Here is a 7,746-nt window from a genome sequence, read left to right as displayed (position 1 = left end):
TTTCTAGAAAAATCATCAATAATCGTCAGCATATAATTAGCACTACCCCATGAAGGCACTCTAGATGGCCCCAAAGATGAAAATGAATATAATCCAGTGTTCCCTTCATGTTATGGATTCCTTTGGTGAACCAAACTCTCTTTTGCTTCCCAAAAATGCAGTGCTCATAGTACTTCAGTTTGTTAATGCCTTGTCCATCAATAAGTCCTCTTTTGCTTAATATTTCCATGTTGTCATCGCTCATATGCCCTAGACGCATATGCCAAAGTCTATTAACATCATCATTTGACAATGAAGAGGAAGTGACAATTGTATCACAAGTAACAATAGAACCTTGCAAAACATATAACTTAACAGTCTTTCTCTTCCTTTTCATCACAACAAGAGAACCTTTTATAATCTTCAGAACCCCACTTTTAGCTGTGTACTTGTGCCCTCTTGAATCAAGAGTACTCAACAAAATCAAATTCCTCTTCAATTCTGGTACATGTTGTACACCACTAAGTGTTCTAACAACTCTATTGAACATATTAATTTTGGTCCTACTAATACTTGTGGTTTTACATTAAGCATTATTTCCTATCAAAACAGCACTTTCAGACACTATTTCATATGTTGTAAACCAATCCCATTGGGACTTTTATGGAAGGTGCAACCAAAATCGAGGATCTATTCCTTGCTCACTTTAAAGTTGTCAATAGAAGCAACTAGGAGTTCACCATTGCTGTAGTCTTCTTGTAACACCCCAAACCCGGCCCAGATGTTATGGCCGAATCTGAAGTGCCACATTGGAGTTGAAAACCCATGTTCCATTTTAGTGTTTTAAAAACCATATATTTTGTTGAGTTAACAAAGTGAATGGAGGCTGGGCACCAGGTAGGTATCCGAGACAGAGGAGGCGAGCCATGAAGGCTGCTTAAGTACCAAGCTCTTCGATTGGATCCAATCCTAGACATGCCCACGACCATTGCCACACTTTGTTATATCGAGTTTAAATTTGTTTAAGTGGACGTCTTTGATAAATCGAATAATCGTGGTGTTGTGATATTTTGAAATCAAGTATCGTTTGGAAAACACGTCCTAAGTCTAGCCCATATGTATAATTATCAACCAGTTTTAAAGTTATTAAAAATAAAATAATCCCGAGAAGAAATAAAAGAACAGTTAAGAAAGCCTTATTACAACCCAAGAATAAATAATAATTAAAGGAAATTTAAAGAAAACCAATGCTTATTTAAAAGCCCAAAGGCGATCACCGTGGCCACTCTGAATCCACTCCGGCTTCAAGTCCCCACATCAAGGCTCACCTGCAAGGTTAAGGAAAGGGGGTGAGTTTGGAAACTCAGTGTGCAACAAGCCCCTTTCAGAGCCCAAAATAATATTAGCCTGCTGGGCCTTAGCCCAAGTCCAATCTCAATATGTATATACTGAGCCATAGCCTTTTTAGAAATCATAAAATTAGGCCGAAGCCTTTTACTGTAAACGGTATGGCCCATAGGCCCATTTCAATATCACATGTATCGTCAATGAAAAAAAAAAACAAATGAATGCAAGCCCATTTGGGGAGACTACTCGACCCACCATCCGCTACTCTCCACCCGTACCAACCAACACACCATGTGGGGAATAACTCAACCCACCCAACCATAACTCTCTACTGGCAGCATAGCTGCTTTATAATATAACTAGAGGCCTAGCCTCTTTTAATAACTGGGGCAAAAGCCCTTTTAATAACTGGGGCATAAGCCCTTTTAATAATAGGGGCATAAGCCCTTTTGATAACTGGGGCATAAGCCCTTTTGATAACTGGGGCATAAGCCCTTTTGCACTTCCTCCATCCATATAAAAACCCAACCCAATGCATTTATGAATACATCATGTGCATATCATACATGTCATGCGCATATCATACATGTCATGTGCATATCATACATACCATCTTTATCAAAATCCCATGTATTAAAATCATATATAAACCCTAGGGGAATAATGGTCATTTTTATCTAGGGGCAAAACGGTTATTTTCATATTATAAGGGTAATCCTATAATTTTTTCAAAAATTAGGGTTTCCATGTTCATTAACGGTTACTAACAATTCATGGGTGCAACCAGTGATTCTAGCCCATTTTTAGCGAAATCGAGTTATTGGGCCTAAAACCCCTAATGGGCCCTACTTAGCCGATTTTGTCATCTAGGCCCATTTAGCCTATATTCCATAATGGTTTTATCAGTCTCGATGCGCAATTTAACAGGTTCACCTTTTCTACCAATTTTTTTACAGATGGGCCCGAAAGCCCATTAGGCCCCACTTTGGCCCCTCGAGGCCCAACTTACCGTCAACGCCAAAAATCATGCTCTTACCGTTTCCAATGTTCCCAATCATCATGTCAACGAATCTAACTAACTAATGAGCGTTCGCTTGCTCACAAGTCCTCGAAATACCAGAATTTCAGTATTTTGGCTTTTCGGCATTTATCGCTTTAAGCTATGAAAAAGGGTTCCTGTTTTGTGATATTCCTCGACGAGATCTCCTATACGATTTCTCCAATAATTAATCGTTAATAAATTAGCTCACAATAATTGAACCAAATCAAGAACCATCTAATATTAACACTTACACATTCGGCCACCATCCATAATGGCCTTAGGCACCTTACCTTTGCCGAGATTTATGACAAGATCTAGCCACTTTGGTGATCCAAGCTAATCCAAATTGACACTACGCCTTACTTCTCCTCCACTATAGAAACCATAAAAATATTAAAAAAAAGAACCCCATAAAGCCTACACCCATATTCGGCCACCCCCCTAAACTAGAGGGGTTTCGGCTTTTCTTAACCTCCATAATACCGAATTGATTAAAGCTACGAGCACTTACCAAGGTTTACCTACCCAAACGGTTCCAATCCCATGTCAACTCCGATTCAACGTAGTCCCAGCTTCAAAACACTAGCAAAAATCGCACCACAAGGATCCTAAGAATCGACCACCAAGTCACCCAAGGATGCTGTGCTTTCGACTTTTGGATCACTGAAGAAGAAGTGGTTATGAACCAAAAAGGGTGTTGACAAAAGATTTGAAAGGCTTCTGACATAACATGAATCGGCTAAAAGAAAAAAAAGAACAAGTGTATACCTTTATGGAGAAATCGACTTCCCTTGCCTCCTTCGGGATTTGGCTTTTTGCTATTCGGTTAGTAATGAAAAGAAGGATGAGTTCGGCTTTTACTATAAATGAAAGAGAGGAAGAATCGGGGTAAATATTTTATGGACGAAATAATAGAAGAGAAAAGAGAGGAATTGCTTAACAAAAATCGGCACAAGTGGGAAGAAAGAAAGAAAACAAAAGAGGAAAATGCCACCCTAAAACCCAATAGCCGAATTTACACTAACCTTCCCCCTTGGCTGGCCATCACTTCCCCCCATTTCAAATCTCCTAAAATCTCTCCTAGATACGCTCCCCCTTATCTCTCCATCATCCCTAAAATCTCTCCCCTTATCACTCCTTAATCCATGCACTTGACTAATTCAAACTCCTCCAACAGAATCCACCTGGGTTCCATCACTTACCCTTCCTGCTCATAAAAATAAATAACCTTATTTGCCAACACAGAGAATCGATCCCATGTCTTCCCCTATGCTCCACACGCCACCTTTTTAGGAGCTTAGTGGCGTCACCCTTGCCACTTTACTACAGCTCTTTTTGTGATACATTTCTCCCACAACTTTACATAAGGTCACCTAGCCAGAACCCCTAACTTAAGTCCAAATTTTGAAAATTCTACCGGGTTTTGGCCAACACATGGGCCTTCCATAAGCCCATTTACTTACTCTAATTATGAATTCCATAATCACATACCAAATATTAGAAACTTACTTAAAATATCAAGAATCGCGAAAAACCCAAAAATCAAGATGTTACAACTCTACCCTCCTTAAAGAAATTTTGGCCTCGAAATTTACCTGATCCAAACAGTTGAGGGTATTGTTGACGTATTGCCTCTTCAGTCTCCCAAGTAGCTTCTTCCTTGCCATGGTTCATCCAAAGTACCTTCACTAAAGGGACTGACCTCCTTCTCAACACCTTCACATCGCGATCAAGTATTTGCACAGGTTCCTCTTCGAAAGTCAAATTCGACCGTACTTCGATTTCTGCTACTGGCACGATATGAGTTGGGTCAGAACGATATCGCCTTAGCATGGACACATGGAAAATGTCATGAATACGATCCAGCTCTGGAGGTAACTCTAACTGATAAGCCACCGGCCTTATCCGCTTAATAACTCGGTAAGGCCCAATAAACCGTAGGCTCAACTTACCCTTCTTACCAAACCTCAATATCTTCTTCCAAGGCGAAACTTTCAAAAAGACCATGTCCCCTACAGCATATTGAATATCCTTACGCTTCAGATCAGCATAAGACTTTTGTCGATCTGCTGCCTCCTTTAACCGATTCCGTATCACCTTAATCTTGTCTTCAGTATCTGCTACCAACTCTGGCCCAAGTATTTGCCTTTCCCCCACTTCTGCCCAACAAGTGGGCGAACGGTACCTTCGCCCATACAGTTCCTCATAAGGAGCCATCTGAATACTTGCTTGGTAACTGTTGTTATACGCGAACTCTGCCAATGGCAAATGGTCCTCCCAACTGCCCCTAAACTCAATAACACAACCCCTCAACATATCCTCTAAAATCTGAATAACCCTCTCTAAAATCCAATCGCGTTCGTAATGCCTCATGCAACTTCTGCCAAAACCGAGATGTAAACCTTGAGTCTCGGTCCGAAATTATCGATACTGGCACACCATGCAACTGCACTATCTCCGCCACATACAACTTGGCCAATTTCTAAAGTGAGTAATCGGTTCGGACAGGTATGAAATGAGCAGATTTTGTGAGCCTATCCACAATCACCCAAACCGAATCTTTCTTAGAAGGTGTCTATGGCAACCCACTTAAAAAGTCCATAGTTACCCTTTCCCACTTCCAAAGTGGTATCTTTACCGGCTGCAACAAACTCGAAGGCAGTTGATGCTCGGCCTTCACTTGTTGACATGTCAGACATCTCCCTACAAATTCAGTCACTTCTCGCTTAAGCCCAGGCCACCAATATAGCTCTCGCAAGTCTCGATACGACTTACTCCCTCCTGGATGCATAGCACAAGGTCTATTATGTACCTCTTTCAAAATCATCAATCTCAAATCGGAGTTCTTCGGCATACAAATTCTCCCTCAAAAACAAAGAACTCCCTCACTATTTAACCCAAAGTCTGGATTCTCCCCCTTCTCAACTTGCTGAAACCGAGGAACCAACGACTCGTCTTCCAACTGTTGCTTCTTAATCTGTTCTACCCAAGTCGGTCTCACTTGTAACTCAGCCAATAAACTTTCGTCGTCATACAAACTTAGACGAGCAAACATCGCCTTCAGCTCCACCACAGCCCTTCGACTTAGCGCATCAGCCACGACATTTGCCTTACCTAGATGGTACTCAATCGAACAGTCATAGTCCTTTAACAACTCTATCCATCTTCGTTGCCTAAGATTTAGCTCCTTTTGAGTCAGTAAGTACTTAAGACTCTTGTGATCCGTATAAATGATGCATTTCTCCCCATACAGGTAATGCCTCCATATCTTAAGTGCAAAGATTACCGCTGCCAATTCCAAGTCATGCGTAGGGTAGTTCACCTCGTGCGGCTTAAGCTGTCCTGAAGCAGAAGCGACCACTTTACCCTCTTGCATCAACACGCAGCCCAAACCTACATGTGACGCATCGCTGTACATAATGAAATCCTTACCAGACTCTGGCTGAATCAACACTGGCACTTCTGTCAAAACCTTCTTCAACTTCTCAAAAGCCTCTTGCTGCTTATTTGTCCAAACAAAAGGTGCTCCCTTCCTTATAAGTTTCGTTAATGGTGCTGCCAACATAGAAAATCCTTCCACGAATCTCCGATAATAACCTGCCAACCCCAGAAAACTTTGGATCTCTATTACCGACTTTGGTGGCTTCTATTCCAAAATTGCCTCAATCTTTCGAGGGCCCACCTTGATCCCCTCAGCAGACACAACATGCCCCAAGAAGATAACTTCTTTCAGCCAAAACTCGCACTTACTAAATTTTGCATACAGTTGCTTTTCCCTTAACACTTGCAGCACTACACGAAGATGCTCATCATACTTCTCTTCCGTTTCTGAATACACCAAGATGTCATCAATAAAAATGACTACGAACCGATCCAAGTATGGCTGGAACACCCGATTCATCAAATCCCCAAATGGAAGCTCCATCAAATCTCTTTCAAAAGTTTTATCTTGTGTCATTAAAGGCACTGCCCTAAAAAGTTTATCTACCTTAACTGAATGTCCCAAAGGGCTTATCACCAATACCCCACTCACAGTCTCATCAGGAAGCACATCCAAAGCCCCAGATACATTACAAGCAACATACGAGTGAGTAGAACCCACATCAATCAACGCAGTGTAAGGTGTGTTATGAATGAAGAACATACTAGTTATAACAACAGGAGCGTCACCCTCCTCACGACATCGTGCAGCATAAACCAACTTAGCTGATTTTGTCATCTAGGCCCATTTAACCTATATTCCATAACAGTTTTATCAGTCTCGATGCGCAATTTAACAGGTTCTCCTTTTCTACCAATTTTTTTACAGACGGGCCCGAAAGCCCATTGAGCCCCACTTCGGTCCCTCGAGGCCCAGCTTACCGTGAACGCCAAAAATCACGCTCTTACCGTTTCCAATGTTCCCAATCATCATCTCAACGAATCTAACTAACTAATGAGCGTTCGCTTGCTCACAAGTCCTCGAAATGCCAGAATTTCGGCATTTTGGCTTTTCGACATTTATCACTTTAAGCTATGAAAAAGGGTTCGTTACACACCTATTTTTTGATATTCCTCAACGAGATCTCCTACACGATTTCTCATATAATCAACCGTTAATAAATCAGCTCACAATAATTGAACCAAATCAAGAACCATCTAATATTAACACTTACACATTCGACCACCATTCATAATGGCCTTAGGCACCTTACCTTTGCCGAGATTTATAACGAGATCTAGCAACTCCGGTGATCCAAGCTAATCCAAATCGACACTACGCCTTACTGCTCCTCCACTATAGAAACCGTAACAATATTAAAAAAAAGAACCCCATAAAGCCTATACCCATATTCGGCCACCTCCCTAAACTAGAGGGGTTTCGGCTTTTCTTAACCTCCATAATACCGAATTGATTAAAGCTACGAGCACTTACCAAGGTTCACCTACCCAAACAGTTCCAATCCCGTGTCAACTCTGATTCAACGCAGTCCCAGCTTCAAAACACAAGCAAAAATCGCACAAGGATCCTAAGAATCAGCCACCAAGTCACCCAAGGATGTTGTGCTTTTGGCTTTTGGATCACTGAAGAAGAAGTGGTTATGGACCAAAAAGGGTGTTGACAAAAGAGTTGAAAGGCTTCTGACATAACTGAATCAGCTAAAAGAAAAAAAAGAACAAGTGTATACCTTTATGGAGAAATCGACTTCCCTTGCCTCCTTCGGGATTTGGCTTGTTGCTGTTCGGTTAGCAATGAAAAGAAGGATGAGTTTGGCTTTTACTATAAATGAAAGAGAGGAAGAATGGGGGTAAAGAGTTTATGGATAAAATAATGGAAGAGAAAATAGAGGAATTGCTTAAGAAAAATCAGCACAACTGGGAAGAAAGAAAGAAAACAA

The sequence above is a fragment of the Gossypium hirsutum genome, chromosome A07 (genome assembly GCF_007990345.1).
Source record: "Gossypium hirsutum isolate 1008001.06 chromosome A07, Gossypium_hirsutum_v2.1, whole genome shotgun sequence".
Classification (NCBI taxonomy): domain Eukaryota; kingdom Viridiplantae; phylum Streptophyta; class Magnoliopsida; order Malvales; family Malvaceae; genus Gossypium; species Gossypium hirsutum.
The sequence above is the reverse complement of the archived record's forward strand: the minus strand, read 5'-3'. Positions refer to the sequence as shown.